The following is a 22,853-nucleotide window of genomic DNA, read 5'->3' on the forward strand; positions in this document are numbered from 1 at the left end:
ACATATTTCCATTTCTTTGTATCATTTTTAATGTCCTTCATCAACGTTTTATAGTTTTCAGAGTATAAGTTGTTCCTACCCTTAGTTAAGTTTATTCCTAGGTATTTTATTCTTTTTGATGCAATTTTAAATGGGATTGTTTTCTTGTTTTCTCTTTCTAATATTTCATTTTTGGTAAATAGAAAAGCAGCAGATTTCTGTAAATTATCTTGTATCCTGAAACTTGACTGTATACATTTATTAGTTCCAATAGTTTTTTGGTGGAGACTTTAGGATTTTCTGCATATAGAATCATGTCATATGCAAACAGTGACAGTTTTATTTCTTCCCTTCCAATTGGATGGCTTTTCTTTTTCTTCTCTGATTGCTGTGGCCAGGGCTTCCAATACTATAGTAAATAGAAGTGGCAAGAGTGGTTATCCTTCTCTTGTTCCTGATTTTAGAGGAAAAGCTTTAAGCTTTTCACCATTGAGTATGATGTTAGTTGTGGGTTTGTCATAAATGGCCTTTATTATGTTGAGATGTTTCCTCCATACAAACTTTGATGAGAGTTTTTACCACTGTATTTTGCTTAAAGTGTGTTACTCAGAATTCATTGTGCCTAGAGTTAAGCAATGTAGAGGTTCTCTACAGAACTGTGAGGAAATCAGTAGTCTAACTATCTCAGACTTGGATTTTTTGATTTACAGGTAAATGCACTTGAGTTTTGAATCCTTCACTGTTGTTTCAGCTTATAACAACATATCTAAAAGCTAAAGAAAAGTACACTTAGGTATCTTCACATGTAGCTGCAATAGCAAACAAAATAGAAATTCTCTGGGTTTGCCATCATTGGGTCTCCAGGATAATTTGCTTTAAATAATCTTGTTTGGATTTAGTTTGGAATTATTCTTTCTAGAATTTAAAATGGCACCATTTCAAAATCGATTATAAGGATTTATACAAAAATCTCCAAAGATCTTTCTTTCTCACGTAACAATTCTTAGCTGGCCTAGAACCATTTGTTGTCTTGCTTCATTGCAGTGGACTGAAGAGTGGGTATCAACTGACTTTCAACTGGAAGAATGTCAGTCATGTAAATTATTTTCTGTATTTGATAAATCCAAAGCAAGTAGTAGGCCTAATAACCAGGCGATCAAGGTAGAGTTAGGTGATGATTCCTACCTTCTTGCCTGGAGAAAAAATATTTTAGCCTGCACTCTTCCTACAAAGTGTTACAATTAAAATTGTAAACAACTGTTATAAACAACTCAATAGCTATACGTGGATAACAATAACTAAATATAAAATGACTAAATTTGAGAGACGTATTTTCTTTACTTAATTTAGGTTTTATTACTACTAATGACTTTCAGTTTTAAGCTTTATTCCTGGATTGTGCAATAAATCTACTGGGAGAAACCTATGAAAATTGTATATATTAAATAGCAAGATAGTATTTTTGAATATTTCTGTGTTACTGCAATAATTGTGTGAAAAATAAAAATCACTTCACACTTTAGTATTTATGTGAGTTAAATATACATGTTATTAACTTTTTAAAAATTAATAATGGGACAGAATATGAAGAAAAGTGAATATCAAGTGATATTTGGCCAAGTAATATTGGTCAAATATCACTATATTTTACCAATAGGAATTAATTATTCATAATATATTGGGCATAATCATTCCAGATATCTATTTTTGCAAATATATTTACATACACACACACAAACCTATAGATAGTACTCTACATTTCACACAGTAGCATGATTTATTAATCAAGTTTATGTTGTGACCCTTAGAATTTATTTCTATATCATCTTTATAATAGCTGCACAGTATTTTCACTATATGGTTTTATTTATTACTTTTCTATTGATGGATATTTATTTTTAATTTTTAGACTTATAACCAATATTGTAAAATATTTATTACTTACATACACCATTGTGCTTTTGTCCAATTATATATTGAAAATTACTGTCTGGAAGTATAATGATGAAATCAAAATGTATAACATCTCAATTTCCAGAAACTAGTAACAAATTAAGTACATTCAAATGCCACTTTCCCTGTATCCTTAATAATGCTGGGGATTATCATTTTAACACTGGTCTCTAGTTATGAATACCGATGGCAATATTTTTTACACTAAAATGATCATTTTAGTTGGTATCAGATACAAGGTAATTAGACAATTGTACCCCCATTGCTAATCTACCCAGAAATGCTGCTTTTCAGTGTCAAGGCAATGTGTCATCACTAAACTATTCAATCTGCATGTTTGCTTGTGTTTGTACATCCATCCTTGGGTGGGGGATCATTTTACCAAATTTAGATGTGAATTAGCTGTGAACCATGCTGTCTGTGGTGCACTAATGAAAATGATCACAAATTGTAAATGTGATAACTGTATTACTGTATTAACTTCACATCACCAAAGAGGTGAGAAAGGAATAGGGAAAAAGCAAAAATAAGAAGTTTAATCTATGACTAGTAACTAAATTCATATGAAATGCTAGAATGTAATATCAATCTAAGACTGAGAGTGGGTATCAGTCCCACAAGAAAAAAAAAAATCACAGTAATGGAAAACAATTCTAACACTGTAATAGTGATAGGAGTAAAGGGATAGAAAATCACTATAAACATTAGTTTAAGAAAGCTCTACTTCCTGTCCCCTGGTGCCATTCCCAAGGTAGTAAGCCCTTGTTATGGTTCAGTTTTTAATTTTTGGACCTTATATTGACCACTCTGCTAATGGGTAAAGATTTTCACTATTCTTATCAAAAGATTAATAAGCATCAGTGCCCACAATGGAATAGTCATTTTCCTCTTAAGATGCTTTTCCCTTCTGCTATCCTGGAGAGCTGAAACAGTGCATGGCCCACTCCCAGTCATTTGAAGGCCCTGTCCTTCTCTCTCTTTCTACATTAGAGATTTTCTTTTGTGTGCTGAGATCAAATGGTCTGGGGTCTGTCAAAGGTGGTTATTTCTCTTGAACTTTCAAGACTCAAAACTTTCTAAACTTCAGACACCTCCCCGTGACACACATATACACTTTGAATATTTTTTACATGCAACTAAGTATAATGGGCATGCAGTTGCTTTTCTTGAGAACTATTTTCCAAACTTGATAAATCTGGAATGAGAGGCCTGAACTAGTTCTGACTAGGTATTTGAACAAGCTCCCTCTTTTCTCCTATTTTTATTTTTTGGTGATGTGATGAGATCTAAAGCTCACCTGTGAGCTTTCCACTTCGAAAAAGATAGAATAAGCCATTTGGCTGCATTCTTTTTAAGGTTTTAAGATTTCTACCTGAATTAGGCCTCTCATACTGTGTTCCACATTAATGTTTGAGACTAAGCCATTGTCCCCTGTACATCTATTTTTCCCTTAACTAATCTGCATAATGAGCTGGAAAGATGCGTTTCTTAGGCTCTTATTCAATAGCATCTTAAAGTCACCTTTTTGCTAAGTGGTGTTATTTTATCACATTAAGCAAGAAAAATGCACAGGAAACATTCAAAGAAAAAATCCCCATTAGAAGATGAGATTCTAACAATGGGAGAGATCCCTAGGCTTTCTGAAAACCAGCCTAATATCAGGCCAAGTAGATTCCACCCCACTTAGAGTCCATGGGAGTAAGTTATGTTTAGCTAGAAGAAGGCTTTGTTTGGGAATGAAGACACAAGGCAGCTTTAAATAGCAATATAGTAGAGTTCAAAGCAAACCAAGCTTTAGAGAGTTAATATTCTGAATTTTAGTTTATTGGTGTCAGACATTGGCAGGTGGTGCTAGATTGGCTACTCTCATATTCCTCACCATTAACTTATTTTGAACAGCTGAATCCAGGATCAAGAAAGTCCATAATAGGACCAATCTCTGGGAAATGACACATCTTGTTCAGAGTTTATTTGTGGTGCCCCTTCAGGTACCCTTGAGTTGGCTCTGATTATTTCTCTAGGTATATTATTGATCTCTAGAAATTTGTCCCTCCAAGATTTTCTTATACCTCATTGAGATAGTCCGCACCTTTGACACTCTTGATTCAATACACCATTGGATATGTTAATCAGAAGGGGGAAGGGATAAGGTACTAGGTAATTAATGAGAAATAAAGGCTAAGATCCATGGACCTCAGGACCTTGTATCTGAAGCAGAAAACCTCTACTGCCTAGGGAGTTACAGTAAAGCTTTGTAATTATGACAAAACCACAATACTCCCCTATATTTAGAAGCTCTATTGTGTTATGTTTTGGACTTCAGTCTCAGAGTCACTGAAAGATACAAGAACTATGAAAATGTAGGGCCTCCCCTGTGCTCAGGGGACTTTGCCAGTATTCTGCCAGATGACCATTCTTCTTTTTTATACTAATTCTAATCTTTGATTATGTAGGAAGCCAATGTGGTAAAGCAGGAAATAACAACAACAACAAAAAATCTGGATCAACTTTAAGGAATCTGGCACATATCTTGACTGCCAATAAATAACTACATGAACTTGGAGCAACTGTGATCTAAATAAGCCACAGTTTGCTCATCTATAAAGCAAGTCTGTAAGTATTTGTTGTGAAAGCTGAATCCAAAGACAATTAAGCTTATCATGCTTAAATGAATCACACAGTTCTTGCTAGGAAAGAAATTACAATCAAGTTGTTTTGGTGATATATTCGTATATAGCTATAAAATATTATCTTTACTGGTTTGTTTTATGAGGACTGAAAAATGTGGTCATATCTAGGAAAATTAATGTGTTGACATGTCAAAACCCACTCTTTTTGCAGAAGTATTTTGAAGGTCAGCCAACAGCTACATGCAGAGGGCTTTTGTACTTATATAAATAAATAACCCTTTATATGGAAAAGTATTATCAAATATGAATAATTATGGAAGTGAAATAATCTGCAAGAGAGATACTTAACATTGTAAAAAAAGGGTTATGAGGACAGAAAAATGTCCAAGCTAATTATTTGGGGGTGACACAAAAGGATTAGAGTGGTAAAAGCAGTACCTATAAAAAAAAAGTCCAAAATATCCATTCAATTACTCAAAAGAGATATGGCAATATTAGAACAGTAAGAGATTTAGTTCATCATATAATTATGAGAATAATGGCTCAAGAATTAAGTAAATATAACAATCATAAAAATTATGACATTACATTGAAAAGTACATTCAAAATGTAAGATTAGCTACATGGTTACTTCTGCTTCCTTCTAAGATCTCAAAAAAAGACTAAAATGATTATTTAAAGAGACAAATTGACAAAAAAAAGAAAACAGGATAAGATGTGAGGACTCAAGGGGGGGGAGTCAAGGAAGGGAGGGAATACGGGGATATGTGTATAAAAACAGATGATTGAACCTGATGTACCCCCCCCCCCAAAAAAAAAAAAAAGAATAATAAATCTTTAACAAAAAAAAAAAAAAAAAAGATGTGATGACAATAATATTTTTAAACATAGAAAGCAGAGGGGGCTTCCTAGGTGGCACAGTGGTTAAGAATCTGCCTGCCAATGCAGGGTACACGGGTTTGATCCCTGCTCCAGGAAGATCCCACATGCCACGGAGCAACTAAGCCTGTGCGTCACAACTATTGAGCCTGCGCTTTAGAGCCCATGAGCCACAGCTGCTGAGCCCATGTGCTGCAATTACTGAAGCCCACGCACCTAGAGCCCGTGCTCTGCAACAAGAGAAGCCACGGCAGTGAGGAGCCCACGCACCACAACGAAGAGTAGCCCCCATTCACCGCAGCTAAAAGAAAAAGCCTGCTCACAGCAAAAGAAAAAAAGAAAAGAAAGCAGAGGGACAAGTGACAAATGACTTGATGAACTAAAGTAAAAAGAAAGCTAAGCTTACAGTGTTAAGGTAAGTTGCTGTATACCAGCATGGTGGCTACCTTTGTGCAGAGGTGACTGATGATCAAGGGGCAAGAGGGAATTTTCTAGGGTGATGAATGCACTGTACATGTGGGGTAAGGTAACAGATATTTCCATTTTACAAAACTCATTGGCCTACAACAGTAAAATCTTCATTTTCTTAAATATAAATTTTATATCAAAAAAATAAAGTATATAAAGAAAAGAAAATAAATAATAAAAAAAATATATAAACTGTACTGGTTCCCTTCTCTCTTTTCTACGAAACTTATACTGACAAAATAGGAAACTGGTGATTACTTTCTGAAAAAACTGAACAAGCTAAAAGGAAATAACAGTTTTAAAGATTCTTTTAATGAAACCACTCTTCAGTGAAACTCCCCAACAAGCCCTGTCCATGTACACAGGTCACCCTGTCTACTTTCCTGTTTCTCAATTCTTTGATAGGAGTAAATAGCTTTGGAAAAAGGCCTCTAACTAAAAATATAGAGAACAAAAACAAAAGCAAAACACACAAATGTAAAAACAAATTTATGAGGAAATATACAATAAAAGGTCACAATACATTTTTTATTTAAAAAATTTATAGCTAATAGTGTCAGGCAATTATAATTCTGCATCTATAAAACAAGGACTGTATGCTATAATGTTATAAAAAGTAGCATACAAGGAACAAAAGGTGTTCTTGGAAGTTAAAAATGTGATAGATATTTAAAATACGTAAAACACATCTGAAGAGGGAAATTTATCAAAGAAATAAGCAAAATTTTAAATGTATAGAAAAGAGTTGAAAGTAAATGGCTCGAACTCGGCTTTGAAATATAGAAAGACATAAGTATTATGTACATATTATATATCAAAAACACAACTAGGTTTTGACTGTATTATTTTTTGATTATATTATATTATTTTTGACTATATTATATTATTTAATTATACCAAAAACCCTAAAGAAGAAACATAAGAATATGCACACATAAGACATAGAGTAGGTAAGCGAGAGAAGCAGGAACTTTAGAAGAGCTGAATAAATCTGCTCAAATATATGTGTACAAACTCAGGCTCTCCATAATATGCTATATCATCCCATACCCAGAGAAAACCTTAAGGTTTTCTAGATGGGGAAGGGAAACTGAGAAGGCCAAGCCCTTATTTTTCGTAATGTGTAGAAAGAACATTTGAGCTGATCAACTTCAGTTCTGTCAATATTACCTTTGAGACTGCAAACTTTTGAGATACCATGGGTTCTATAACCTAGGAAAAAATAAAGTGACCAGATTGTAGAGATTCCAATATGCCAGACTAAAGAGAGTACTGTCCGTAGTTACTTCAAGTCTCTTAAAGTAAGTAAGTTCTATTACAAACAAAATCTTTTAAAATTATCAGATACCTTGTAAATATGAATGCTCAAGGACACAATTTTGAAAAGTCTAAACTTTTGATAGACAGTCAGAGGTGGTGAATATGTGCTCTCTTACACACAGAAAGCTAAATTCTTAACTAATCAATCCACATTCACTAGGATGGGTTTGAAAATAAAACCTAGCCAAAAACAAGTGTTGACAAGAACATTAAGTGACTGGACTTCTCTGGGAATATAAAATGGAAAATTGCTTGGAAAATTATTTTGCAACATATAATATGTCTAAACATAGACGTAAGCAATGAAATAGCAATTCCAGTAACAGGAAATACTAAACCAAATAAAGATGTATAAATACATGCACCAACAGACATGTATAAAAATGTTCATAGCCACATCATTAACAACAGGGCCAAACTAGAAACAATGCAAAGGTCAATGAAAAATAGGGAAAAAAAATACAAATAAATAAATCATGGTATATTTATGTTAAAAATGCTATAGAGTAATGAAAAATATCAAACTAATGTCATGAATGATATGAATGAATGCCACAGAAATAATGTTGAGTGAAATAAACAAGACACAATAGAGAACATTAGTGTAGGATTCAGTTTATATAAGTTAAACAAAGAAAACAAATATACAGTGATAGAACTAAAAATGCTGGTTATATTTTGGGTGATAATGCATGAAATGTGTCATAACAAAAATTGCTCTTTTGTCTTCTTAATATTTTTGTACTTTGTGGTATATATGCTACATGCCAATAAACATATTTTTTAAAAGATAATATTCCAGTGACATATAAGAGCCACTCTGTGAAGAGGCAAAAGAGGGATAAATAATGGATACACCCACGTGATCTGATTTTTTAACTCTCTTCTTTCATTGTCAATGACTATCAGTGGTAAATTTCAAATAACCCAGACTACAGATGACCCTATTTCTGGCAGTAGTTCTATAGTTCTGAAAGCTTCTCTGAAACCAGTGACTAAGAGTTCTATGCCAGAGGCTAATGAAGAAGATAAATCAAGGTACCCAGATCTTCATACACCGTGGGTGAGTTGAAATCAATCCAAAAATAGGGATTTTCTACACACATAGCTTCAGTTTCCACATTCAATTTGGTAATTTTATATTACACACTTCCATTCAATTAATCTTGTGCTTAATATACCAAGACATTTGGGTCACAAGCCTCTATGTTTTCATAGTCACTCAGTCAGAGATGGATATTAGGATAGGATATACTGCAAATGGAATAATTTTTCAAACTAGTGAGTAACATGGATCACCCATGAAAAGACTAATTGACATTCACAGAGGCTATATGTGACCTAAGCACCCAATGTGTCTGATCGAAGTACTCCAACTTACTTTCTTGCAAGGCTTCTTAAAATATACTTTATTTCATTTATTTAATAAAAACTATTCCTATTCCCCCAAGTAACAACTTCTTTCTAACTTCTAATTCAAGCTTCTCCAAAGAAGATTGCAGTCAGTAATTCCTAAAGTCTGGATTATAGATTTATACAAATTAAGAAAATCAAGACAACATAATGATATTTCCCTAAGGATAAATATTCTCAATTTAGAAGACTAATTTACAGTGAAGTCATGTACACCTTACTCCTTTGGTAAAAAAGACCCCTTATTTTATGCAATGATTGTGATTTTCTGAGGATACTTTTAGCTTGTTAGATTTATTTGGAAAAAGGTGAAGTTGACTAATGGATACTGGTCCCCAATATTTATTTGATAATTCCACTTCTTAGTTAAAGCTAAAATTTAGGAGCTACTGCACAATACTCCATAAGTACGTATTTACCTCTTACTCAAGTTGTTCTGAAAAGACCATGGAATACCTTATTTAATGGAGATATACATTGTCTAATTTATGTGTTTATTTCCCCTCAAAACTTGATACAGTCATATCTCATTTTATTGCAGATAATGCATTTTTTATAAATTGAAGGTTTGTGGTAATTTTGTTTTGAGAAATTCTGTTGGCTTCCCTTTTTCAACAGCATTTTCTGACTTCTTGTCTCTGTATCACAATTTGATAATTCTCACAATATTTCAAACTTTGTATTATTATTATATGTTATGGTGATCCATTATCAGTGATCTTCAATGCTATTCTTGTAATTCTTTGGAGGTGCCAAAAACCACCCCCATACAAGATGGCAAACAATCAATAAATATTATGTGTGTTCTGATTGCTCTACTGACCAGCTCTTCCCATCTCTCACCCTCTCCTCAGGCCTCTCTATTCTCCAAGACACAACAATTTTTAAATTAGGCCAACTGATAACCCAATAATGGCTTCCAAGTGTTCGAATGAAAAGAAGAATCACACGTCTCTCTCTTTAAATCAAAAACTAGAAAAAAATTAAGCTTAGTAAGGAAGGTATGTCGAAAGGTGAGTTAGGTTGAAAACTAGGCCTCTTACGTCAAATGGTTAGCCAAGTTGTGAATGCAAAGGAAAAGTTCTTGAAGAAAATTGAAAGTGCTACTCCAGTACAGAACACATGAATGATAAGAAAGTGAAACGACCTTATTGCTGTTAAGGAGAGAGTTTCAGTAGTGTAAATAGAAGATTAAGTCAGCCGCAGGATTCCCTTAAGCCAAAGCCTAAGACTAACTCTCTTCAATTCTATGAAGGTTGAGAAAGGACAGGAAGCTGCAAAAGAAGTTTAAAGCTATTAGAAGTTGATTCATGAGGTTTAAGGAAAGAAGCCATCTCCATAGCATCAAAGTACAAGATGAACCCAGCAAGTGCTGAGGTAGAAGGCACAAGCAAGTTATCCAGAAGATCTAGCTAAGATCATTAATGAAGGTAGCTACACTAAACAACAAATTTTCAGTGTGGACAAAACAGCCTTATTTTGGAAGAAGATGCCCTCTAGGCCTTTCATAGCTAGAGAGGAGAAGTCAATGCCTGGCTTCAAAAGGAAAAATGGACTCTCTTTTTAGGGGCTAATGTAGCTAGTGACTTAACTTGAAGCCAACGCTCATTTATCCTTCCAAAAATCCTAGGCTAAATCTATTCAGCCTGTGCTCTATAAATGGAAAAACAAAGCCTAGATGACAGCATATCTGTTTATAGTATGGTTTAGTGAATATTTAAGCCCACTGTTGAAACCCACTGCTCAGAAAAAAGAGATTTCTTTCAAAATATTACTGCTCATTGATAATACCCCTGGTGACCCAAGAGTGCTGATGGAGATATACAATGAGATTCATGTTGTTTTCATACCAACTAACACAGCCCATGGATCAAGGAGTAATTTCAATTTTCAAGTTTATTCTTTAAGAAACACATTTTGTAAGGCTATAACTACCAAAGATAGTGATTCCTCCGACAGATCTGGGCAAAGTTAATTGAAAACCTTCTGGAAAGGATTCACCATTCTAGATGCTGTTAAGAACATTCATGATTCATGGGACGAGGTCAAAATATCAACATTAATAGGAGTTTGGAAGAAGTTGATTCCAACCCTCAAGAATGACTGTGAAGGGTTTAAGAATTCACTGGAGGAAGTAACTGAACATGTGACAGAAATAACAGGAGAACTAGAATTAAAACTGCAGCCTGAAGATGTGGCTGAATTACTGCAAACTAATGATAAAACTGTAATGAATGAGGAGTTGTTTCTTATGGATGAGCAAAGAAAACGGTTTCTTGAAATGACATCTTCTCCTGGTGAAGATGCTGTGAAGAGTGTTGAAATGAAAACAAAGGATTTAGAATATTACACAAACTTAGTTGATAAAGCCGTGGCAAGGTTCAAAAGGATTGATTTCAATTTTGAAAGAAGTTCTCATGTGGGTAAAATGTTATCACACAGCCTTACATGATATAGAGAAATCATTCATAAAAGACGTAGCTGACTTCATTGTTGTCTTATTTTAAGAAATTGCCACAGCCACCCAACCCTCAACAACCACCACCCTGATCAGTCAGCAGCCATCAACAAGGTAAGACCTTCCACAGCAAAAAGATTAAAACTTTCTGAAGCTCAGATGATAGCATTTTTTAGCAATAAAGTATGTTTTAATTAAAGTATGCATATTATTTTTTTAGACATAATACGATTGCATGCAATAGACTACAGTATAATATAAACTTAACTTCCATATGCACAAAAAAAATTCCTGTGGCTTGTTTCATTGCAATATTCACTTCATTGTGGTGGTCTGAAACCAAGCCAGCAATATCTTTGAGATATACCTGTATTAGCTAAGCTCTCTAAAGAATGTATAGTTTTATTGCTATTATCTTTCTCTAACTGAGAATACTGTAAAATTGGGATTCATTGTGAAAATCCATATTCTATAAAGAACATGGTACTTTGGTTGTTCAATTAAAGATAAACAAAAATTCTAAGTAAGTATAAATGAGGTGATTTGTCCAACACCTTTCAAACTGTATGTTACATGGTAAGCAATTTGCTATCTAGGAAGGTCAAGGTCTTAAAAAAAAGAGAGAGAGAGAGATTCTCTAAAATGCAATGATGCAATGCAAAGAGCAAACTCTTACAAAGTTAGATTTTCTTAAAACCTTAAATTTATTAAATAATACAACATGGACATTAGCTTAGGTTGCATACTACAGGAAATAATTTTCTCATTTAGCCCACAATATAAAGCATACACATCCATACACATTTTACCTGTACAATGTTTCCTCAAATGAATTGCACATTCATTAAAAATAGCTGGCCACAAATAATTACCATTTGACAGAACATATTTTAAATATACATCATCTATGTCAATATTTTTAGACGTTTATACTATATCCATTCTGGAAAGATTATTACTTTGAAAAGAAATTCACTGCTCTTAAGCAATTTTATAATTCACATATCTGTTAGATAAACTATTGCTGGGGTATTCATATCTCATAAAGCATAAGAAATGTGTTCCATGTATTAACAAAAATATTATAAAGCCTAAAAGCAAATACATCTAAAAAGAATAGGAGTAATATATCCCTCCCCCCAATTGCAAGCCAATGAATCTTAGGCTAAAAAATATTCATAATAAAATAAAATAAAACATGTTAAGTATTTCTATTTTAAAAATTATGTCTCAAGTAAAAAACTACTTAATTTGATAAATATTTTTCCCCAAGTTTAGGAAAAGATAACCTAAATTATTCATTTTTTTCAGTTATTGACATTAAACTTCAAATTTATACAAGTAAAACGTAATTTAAAGAGAGAGAAAGTAGACTGGGAAGATTATCACTTACCTCAGGATTTAATTCAAATAAAATAAAATAATAAGATGTCAGCTGTCTTTTTTTTCTCATATACAGTTGGCAATAGTTAAACATAAGATAGAGACCCAGCCTAGGTCACAGGGCAGGAGAACTTTCGTACATAGCTGGTGGGAATTTAAGTTGGTATCATCTTTCTGAAAGGTATTTTGCCAGTATGTTTTAGTTCCTTAAATCATGTGTACTCTCAAAACAAGAACAACTGGTAGTTTGTTTCTGAGAATTTTTCCTACAGTTAAACAATGGGATTAATTGACAGGATTTTCATCATGGATTATAAATAGAACGAAGAAAGTCAATCTATGTAAATATTTAACAATAGGAAATTGATTGTTAGCTATTGAACACATTTAGCCACTAAATAATGGGGTAGAATTCTGGAGACTATACAAAGTATTAATATATCATAAAGACAAAAAGAGGTAGAAAAGAAACATACAGTGTAATAACACCACATTGTAAAAAAATAAAATATATATCGTTATTCATTTACTTAATAATTATTGTGACAGACAACTATGTGTCTATGATTTACAGACTGACAAGTCAACTGGAAAGGCATTTACTGAAAGATTAACAATGGTCACTCTGCAGAGAGATGAATACAGGGGACTTTATTTTCACTTTTAATTTTTACTTATAATTTTTTTAAGTAAATGCCACTATTTTATAATAAAAATAAAATTTTATTTCAAAATAAATCAATAAAGAATTACAGATATTTCACTTATATAGAGGACATGTCTTTCTAAAATATGGCATCTTAAAGGTGTGGATTCATGTATTATTATGGCAAAACAAATGTATTTCTGTAGACATAGAAGTAAGAATGCTCCCTACAATGGTTCATTATTTTCAGTTTTAAAAACTGCTCCTTTCTGCACTCAAAATGTTTTATACATGTTCTCATTAATCATCTTATTATTCCTTTCTGGAAAGTAGGTGGTAAAAGCTATTTAAAATCACTCACTGCAGAATAGAATAATTAGGACATGTGTGAACATGGACTACAAATTAGGTTAGGGAAATACAAATAAGTGCTACAAAGAACTGTGATAAAGTATGGACTTTTTATGAATTTTAAATCTATTAGCAAAATGTTATAAGCAATGAATACAAGAAATTTTATTACTTTTCCACCAATATTGGTATCTTGGGAGGTCCATTAACAGTTTCTTGCAGTGTGTGAAAAGGGAGAGGGGGAACTTCAACCCATTTCTTTTAAAATCATTATGTTTCCAAGGACTGCAATATAATGCTGGCTCACTATGAACTAGGAATATATCCAAACACACAGTCTGCCTCTTTTGAATTTCAGATTATCCAAATAAAACAAAATGCTACAAATTAAAGGTAAGAAAAGACATGGAACTTTGCAATGCACTGAGAAAATTTTCTATGTGGTTTGTGATTAAAGGTCATTACTTTTCAAGGTGGCTTTTCACAATAAAATCAAATAATATTGAATATATACATCTTCCATTCTCTCTGTCTTTGTGTCTATCTCTGCCTGTCTATCTCTTCTAACTCTTTCATTTTCTTCTGTGCAGAAGGAAAACAAACATATATTCTGGATACATCAGGAAGCATTCCTTTCTGGGTGAATGCTGCTGGCCTAGTGTGCCCAGAAAGAGTGGGTGGTTAACATTTCATTGTAAGCTCATCTTCTCACCATATCCAGGAGAGTGGCTTTTTTAAAAACTAGCAGTGTTTGGTTTCATTTTTCAATAATGTTTTTCCTGAAAAACAAATGCTTAGATTGCTTTAAATCTATATTAATAATTAAAGAAATTTAAAATTAAATTTAAAGAATTGTAAATTCTTAAGAGCACTCACAAGAATAAGAATTACACAGGGATCTTTTGTATAAAATCTATAGAAAGGAGCTGTGAAGAACTTAAATTTCATGTATTAATTGTTTGTTTAAATTGAAGGTATTTTTAATTATTTACCCTGAAAGAGGAAAAAAAAAAACTAGAAATAAAATGAAACTTCCTCAACCTGATGAAGAGCATCTACAAATAAACTCCAGTTAACATTATAATTAATAATGAAAGACTGAAAGATTTAACTCCAAGATTAAGAACAAGACAATGATGTCTGCTCTTGCCACTTCTATTCAACATTATTGAAGGTTATAGATGGGGCAATTAAAGAAGAAAAATAAACACATAAAAGATATCCAGATTAAAAAGGAAGAAGTAAAACTCTATTTTTAGATCACATGATCTTACACATAAAATTTCCTAAGGAACTGGCAAAAGAAAAATTGTTAAAATTAATAGTTAACCAAGATTGTGAGACATGTGATTAACACAGAATAGCACTTTTTTCCATAAACTAGTTAACGAACAACCTAAAAATAAAATTAAGAAAACAAATCGATTTATATCACATCAAGCAGTATAAAATACTTAAAAATAAGTTTAACAAAAGAAGCATAAGAACTGTACACTGAACACCACAAAACTGTTGAAAGTAAAGATCCATAAGAAAATGTATAAATAGAAATGTAACTCATGTTCATAGATTGAAACTCAGTATTAAGATGGCAACATTCCTCAAATTGATCTAAGGAAAAAAAACATGATCCTTTTCAAAATCCTAGGTGGCTTTTTGGAAAAAAAAATTACAAGTTGATTCTAAAATTCATATGGAATTACAGTGGACCCAGAATAGTGAGAACAATGTTCAAAGAGAAAAACAATGTTCAAAGAGAGAATGTTCAAAAGGTAAGAAGAGTTACACTCTTTGATTTCAAAACTCACTAAAAAACTATTGTAATCAGGATATTGTGGTCCTGGGATAAAGAAAGACATATAGATTAATAGAAAACAATTAAAAGTCCAGAAGTATATTCTTATATTTATGGTTAATTGAATTTTGACAAATATGCCAAGACAATTCAATGGGAAAAGAAGTTCTTTAAATACATGATTCTGGGACAATTGGATATTCACAAAAATTAGCTTGAATGCTTATCTCACACCATATACAAAATATTAATTTAAAATGTATCAGAGACATATAGGAGCTAAAAATATAAAACTCATAAGAAAATATAGAAGTAAATCTTTACAACCTCAGATTTAGCAATGGATTCTTATACATAACACCAAAGCACCATCCACAAAAGAAAAAATATACAAATTAAACTTGATCTAATTTTTTAAAATTGTGCTTCAAAGGAAAGCATCAAGAAGAAGACAACCCAGAAAGGAGAGAAATGTATTATATATTTTCATCAATCAAATATGATATCTCTGAGATATCTGATAATGGAATATCAAGAATATATAGAGTCTCACATCTCAGTGATAAAATAACAAACCAATTTAAAAATGTGAAAAGGATTTGAATAGAAATTTCTCCAAAGAATATAAACAGATGACTAACAAACACATGAAAAGATGGTCAACCAAATCATTGATCATTAGGGAAATACAAATCAAGTTCTCAGTGAGATATGACTTCACACTCACTATAATGACTAGAATCAAAAAGACCAAAAATAACATGTGTTGCAGAGGATGTGGAGAAATTGGAGCCCTATACATCACTAGTGGAATTGTCAAATAGTGCAGCCACTTTGGACAAAAGGTCAGCAGTTCTTCAAAATGATAAAAATAGAGTTATTCTAGTACCCTGTTAATTCCACTCTGAGGTATACATTAAACAACTGAAAATATAAATGCACAAAAACTTATTTGTTACTATTCATAGAATGATTTATAATAGCCAAAAAGTGAAACAATCCAAATGTTCATCAACTGATAAATGTACAAAATGTGGTATACCCGTAAAATGGAATATTATTTGACAATAAAACAGAATGCTGTACTGTTATATGCTATAACATGGATAAAACTACAAACGGTATGCTAAGTGAAATAAATCAGTCACAAAGGGCCACACGTTTTATGTCTCCAAGCATCCGAAATGTCCTGAACATACAAAGCCATAGAGACAAAAATCAGATTAGTGGTTTCTACCACTAATTAGTATTAGTATTAGTGATACTATGTATTAGTGGTACTATGAGTAGGAGGGAAGAAATGACTGCCATTAGGTATGGGGTATCTTTTGGGGTGATGAAACTTTTCTAAAATTAGACAGCAGTGATGATTGGACACTGTGTGAATAGCAAGTACACTGAGCTGTATACTTTAAGAGGATGAATTTTATGGCATGTGAAATATATCTCAGTAAAAAAAATAGAATAAAATTTTCTAGCCCTTTAAACTGATGCTAATTTTTGTCTATACTTTATGGTTAATTTGAGGGCAAATATTAGGTAATGGTATCTCTATGCAGATATCATTGCAAAGACATTTTTTTTAATTAAGCAAAGATAAGGTTATCCTCATTCTAGTCTTCCCATCTATGATACAACATTCAAACTCTACGGATGTCATTAAAGGTATTACCAATAATGCTACTCTGGGGACTTCCCTTGTAGTGCAGTGGTTAAGAATCCTCCTTCCAATGCAGGGGACACAAGTTCAAGCCCTGGTCTGAGAAGATGCCACATGCCACAGAGCAATTAAGCCCATGCACCATCACTACTGAGTCTGCACTCTAGAGCCCGCGAACCACGACAACTGAAGCCCATGCACCTAGAGCCTGTGCTCCGCAACAAGACAAGCCACTGCAATGAGAAGCCCGCACACCACAATGAAGAGTAGCCCCCACTCTCCACAACTAGAGAAAGCCCATGCACAGCAACAAAGACCCAAGGCAGACAGTGAAAATTAATTAATTATTTAAAAAAGGCTACTCTGTCTCCTTCTTATTTATTTGGTTTATTTTTCCCCCTGTGTGCTCCAGTGAAATCAGAGTATTCAACTCTCCTCAACTGTAACCACTATATTTCCATTTGAAAGTGTTGACTCACCTTGTTTTCTTAGAAGGAAAGCAGTCTTCCCTCTTATCTGTACTGTGGAAATACTTGAAATGTCACCTTCTCTCCATAGCTTACTTTATTTCACCATTGTAAATAATTTTCACAAATTCATGCAACTATAAACACTTAGTATCTCTCATCACACTCATCAGATTGACTTTATTATCGTGAGGTACACAGTAAATTTTTAATTAATTAAAATATTTTTCATGAATACTTAAGAAAAAAACTAAGCAGTCTTCAATTATTATACCTTAAAATTGAAACAATATTTTAAAAAGTAGTGCTGACTTCCCTTTAATCCTTCAATCCCAGCATTTTCTCACATTTCCTAACTGCTTAGGGAAGAAAGGTGTGTCATTTTTAGAGCCCCACTGATTCAACAATCTTTTTTTTTTTCTATCATAGCCAAGGCAGAGTTGGAGTATAATTGTTCAGGGACTTTGTGTCACTGTTGTACTGGGTCAGTCATCTATCTAAAAAATGAACTGGACAACCTTCAAATGGCAATGACTTCAATTCTTTCAGGATTTGAATTGGCCATAAAACTAACAATAAATTGTCGTGTACATAGTGATTTCCTGTTGGCAAATTCCATGTACTTTACAAATATATCTCAACTTAGATGGAAAAGATCATTATTGCCATTCAAAGACTGAGAAACTGTAACACAGAGCCATTAAAGGCACTGAACAAGGTCAGAGAGTATATGATCAGTGAAAATGAGAATATCTCAAAGGTTCCAAATTTTGGTCTATCTACCAGGAGACATAATTCTTGGTAAACATTTATTGCTTTGCTCTGGTATACTGAGAATCTCAAGCAAGCTCTTGCAAAATGACATTTATGTCCTCAAAGTAAAAATCTTGAAATTACTATATAGTACATCAACATCATATTTTTATAGAAGCTACTCTCCAATAATCTTCTGAGAACGTACAAAGCAGTGTAAAGACGTAAATACACTAAAGTTCAAACTCTACTTATAAGAAATCCTTCAAACTCTTATTCAGAATAATCTGAATGTAATAATCTACAGTAAAATAGCAGCAAAATTGTAAGGGGAAAATATGCTATAAACAACATGTTCTATCATTTTTGCCTTCAAAATACATTTAGCACATCTACTTCTCTTCCTATTGCTACATGTCTGCCTGGACTAAAACAATACTTTCCTAACTGGTCTCCTTCCTTTCACTTTTATTTTCATACATTCCATTCTCCATTCAGAAGACTGAATTGTCTCTGTATTAGAGTGATTATGTCGTTCCTATGATTCAAATACTTCAGTGCTTCTCATTGTAATTGGAATAATATTCATCTCCTTATGGTGAAGACTCCAAGGTTTTCATGATCTGTGCCATGTCCAGTTCTCTACCTTCAACTCTTACTGCCCCAACCCCCTTGATCATTCAGCTTCAACAGTCTCTCAATTCTTCAAATCCATCAAGCTTACATCCTCCTCTTCATCTTTCCTCTGATTGGCTTCTGTCTCTGAAATGCTTACCTTCAGAGGTTAGCATCATGAGCTCCTTGTCATCTATGTATGTCTCACTTAAAAATTTCCTCTTGAAAGGTAATTTCCCTCTTTATTATCTTACTATCAGCCTAATCTCTTGCAATTACTATTTTATTTCTTTCAAAGCACTTATTGCTATGTAGATTTACCTTGACGTTTATGTCCGTCCTTCCTCACTACAGTATAAGGCCACTGAGAAGAGTGACTATGTCTATCTTGCTCAGCATTGCACCCTCCATGTCTAAAACAATGTCTAACACACTGTGAATTGAATATATGATTGAAAGAGTGAATGAATTAATAACTCTTAGCCTAAAAATAATGAAGAGTAAAGAGTAACCGTGAAATTCACATAGAACAATTAAATTAATGCCGTAAATTCCATAATAACGTGCTATAGAAAAGTATCATATCAACTCAAGTCCCTGAGTGTATATTTTACAGCCCCAAACAACAACTGATATTCACAATTATTACCATGAGTCATTAAAAAATTTTGAGTAATATTCTGTATATGCCATAGCAGGGAAATGTTTTTATTTAACTTTCCATTAGAAAATAATTAAAACAAAAGATTAGGAATTTGGCATTTGGAAATTAAATTATCACAACTAGCTCTTTATCCTTTATTTTCTATCCACCATCTCCTCAAGCCAGAAACCTGGGAATCATCCTAAAGTCCTTTTCTCTTCCTTATCTCCACATCCAATAAATCAGGTATGTTCAATTTTCCCAACTGTTTCTTGAAAATATTTCTTCCTTAATATTCCTATTACCAATGTATGGTTTATGTTATCATCTCTTGCCTGAACTATTAATGAGAGATTGTTACTATAACTCCAGTCTTATAAAGTGTAAAATATAAACAGAAGTATCTAAGTATAAGTTCAAAACACTCTGCTTAAAGCATTCCAGTAGATTCCTATTGCTTATAGCATAAATTTCAATGACCTCATTAGGACATACAAAAGTTTTCATGACTTGAACCTCCCCAACCCAACCTACTTGTATGATTTATATCATAGTAACGTCAAAATACTTATGTCTAGTCACCATATTCTTTTAAGGCTTTCTGCCTTTATCATCTATTTATCTTTTCCTAGGAGGATAATCTTATGTTTTTTAATCCAGGTAACGTCTATGCATCTTTCCATCATTACTAAAATCTATTCTGATTCTCCAGTTTGGGGCAAGAGCTCCTTTTTTTATGCTTCCTCAAACTTGAACATATTTCATTGTATTCATTAGAATATTCAAGCTGCAATTATCAAAGAATCCAACTAAAAATGGTTCATTCAATAGAATTCATTATCTCCCATAATAAGACAATTGGCAGGAAGACATTTCAGGTTTGACTGAGGGCTTAGTAATATCAGGTATCTGGGTCATTTTTTTTTTCCTGCAAATCTCTTATTCTTAACATGGCTGCCACAGATCCAAACCTCATATGCTCCTCCAACTATATTCAAAGCAGACAGGAGGAGAAAGTGGCTAATGGATGGGTAACCAATAGCATCTGCCATATATGACACTGACATTTCTGTTGATATGTCCATCTTTCCCATGATTTTTGAAAGTCTTCAAGGATATATTGCTAGTGTCTATCATTATATATATCATAACATCAAATCCAATAAATAACCAAATTGATCTGAAACAACATTTCCTTATCACTAAGTTTAGGCTATCTGTATTAGTTTCCTAGCGCTGTTGTAACAAAGTACCCCAAACTGAGTGCGTTAAAACTGGAGGAATTTATTCTCTCACAGTATGGAGGCTAGATACCTGAAATCAAAATGTCAGCATGGCCATAGTCCCTCTAAAACTCTAGGGAAAAACCCTTCCTTGCCTCTTCTAGGTTCTGGCGGTTGCTAGCAATCTTTGGCATGGCTTGGCTTGTAGATGCATTGCTAATCTCTGCCTCCATCTTTGGATGGATTTCTCCCCTGTATCTCTGTGTCCCTGTGGCCAAATTCCCCTCTTCTTGTAAGGACACTAGTCATATTGAATTTAAGGCCCACCCAAATTCAGTGTGACTTCATCTTAACTTTATTATATATGCAAAGACCCTATTTCTAAATAAGGTCAGAATCACAGATTCCAGGCAGACATGAATGCTTGGGGGATACTATTTAACCTAATACAACATCCATGGACCTATTTAAGGCACTTGGAGGCTGTTCAGCCTATAGTTTCTCTGTGCATCCATACAACTTTAAGCTAAAACAAAACAGGAAACCTCAGATAATATTCAGAGACATTTTCTTGATTTCATCTGGAGTTTCTATTTAAGCTCAAATAATTTTCCATTTAATCAGTCATAATTTGCATATCATATATAAATAATCATCAGAACAGGACTCCATAGGAGCATAAGATTTTAAAGGAGCTTCAGAATTCAGAGGTTATGTGGTTAAGTACATTTATTTATTATTAAAGATATTAGTGATTTTTAGATATATTAGCATTAATGAGCACTTATTAGATATCTGCCCCTCTGGTGGATAATCCATAAATGGAGAGGAACAAGATAAGGGGGAGAATTGGAGAGAAGAAAGGGCGTACAATTTTAACACTGCCTGATAATTGCTACAAAACATTTGTAGGATGCTACCAAGCATTCAGAGAGCTTAGAGAAGGTATCAAGAAAAGAAGAGTTTGTTTGGGAAGGAGAAGTGGGGAAGGATATACCAAGCCAAATGAATAGCATGCATACACTCTGAATGCACTGGAGGAAAGAAGGATTGTGTGGATGCAGAGCAGAGAGAAGAGCAGGAAGAAAGAAGAGAGGATAGGGGATAATGCCTAAAAGTGAGGATGGACCTGCATTGAGCCATATCTGTAAAAAGTATCTCCATGGTCATAGTCAAAAACTGTTTTCCCTCAAAAACTGAGAATGCCTGATTTTGTTTTTCCCTGAGTGTAAACAATCTGGGACATGGAAGCTTTGCAGAGATGACCTCCAGAGTCTAAAGGGAAAAAACAGTTTTGCTACTCACCTACTACTACAATAATTATGATCTTTTTCAGCTTATTTCTCAAGTATAATTCACATTATTTTTTCAGACACTGTTCTTTCTTCAAAAACAGCCTGATGACAATCTATTTGTAGTACAAACACTAAGCGACAGTATAATAAATTTCATAATGTCAAATTTCAAGGCATTATATTTGATTCCCAATTCAAACCGCAATTCAAAACATTCACTTGTTTTTTTTTGTTTAATATCAAGTTTATTTAACTAAATCTATCTTCAGTATTTAAATGAGAATAAGCAGATCTGAGGTATCAATAACATAAATCAAGCAAGCCTTGGGTAATAAATATAAAATGTGAAGCAATTATGAGGGAAAAATGTATCCTATTGTTTTAGTTTTTTTCTTCAAATTCTGCTGTGATAAAATGGAATTTTGTAATTGTGTTTTATTTATTACAAAGCAACTATTCTACATCTTCAAAATGTTAAATAGAGTAAGCTCCACAGGGCACCTACTTTAATAAAAAAAATTAAAATGTACAGAGGGCCCTATGAATCTTCCTGTAATAATACTGAGTAAAACTATCAGGTTTTAACAAAAATGTTCTGTGCAATCAATAAAATACCTCATATAGCTGCTGGCAAAGAAGGGAAGGAAAAATATGAAAAATCAGGTAATTAAATGACTATCTTTTGTTTTGAGCAACGATATTCTCTCTACCTCATAGAAAAAACAACAAAAAATATTATTAGCTCTGACTAAAAAGCTAGGAGATGAGGCTTAATTATCAAATTTAAATTTCTCCATGAACTAAAACCAAATATATAAAAGAAGTATAGTTAGCCAGTTCAAAGGTGGAAATATAAATTCCCAATTCTTACTTTAAAATTAAATTATTTCAAGAAGGACTTACAATGAACAGCTTTTCCATA

This window comes from Hippopotamus amphibius, chromosome 1, assembly GCF_030028045.1.
Source record: "Hippopotamus amphibius kiboko isolate mHipAmp2 chromosome 1, mHipAmp2.hap2, whole genome shotgun sequence".
Classification (NCBI taxonomy): domain Eukaryota; kingdom Metazoa; phylum Chordata; class Mammalia; order Artiodactyla; family Hippopotamidae; genus Hippopotamus; species Hippopotamus amphibius.